This window comes from Sinocyclocheilus rhinocerous, unplaced genomic scaffold, assembly GCF_001515625.1.
Source record: "Sinocyclocheilus rhinocerous isolate Xijiao unplaced genomic scaffold, SAMN03320098_v1.1 scaffold1575, whole genome shotgun sequence".
In the NCBI taxonomy this organism is placed as follows: Eukaryota; Metazoa; Chordata; class Actinopteri; order Cypriniformes; family Cyprinidae; genus Sinocyclocheilus; species Sinocyclocheilus rhinocerous.
In genome coordinates, this window is record NW_015626385.1 from 30,856 (window position 1) to 31,084 (window position 229).

At 32.8% G+C, this 229-nt stretch overlaps 1 protein-coding gene across 1 annotated transcript in view; it reads left to right on the forward strand.

Moving 5' to 3' along the window:
* Nucleotides 1-229, forward strand: part of LOC107713351 (WD repeat-containing protein 48-like) — a 14,807-nt gene that overhangs the window by 7,849 nt on the left and 6,729 nt on the right. The gene's annotated exons all lie outside the window — the stretch shown is intronic.

Consider the following 229-nt stretch of genomic DNA (forward strand, 5'->3'; position numbering starts at 1 on the left):
GGCTCAAATAAAGTATCAAAACCAAGTAGTTGCATGTTTTTATTGAACAAAGCTGTTAAAATACATAATGTAATATGCCTATGCATAATATGAACATAATCAACTTAAGTACATTATGTATTAAAACGAATACCTGCAGAGGGCGCCAACGGCCTGGTGACGTTTCACTTTAAAGCGTGATTAAACGATGTTTAAATCCATTCAATTTTAATATTTGGCAACAGGCAAA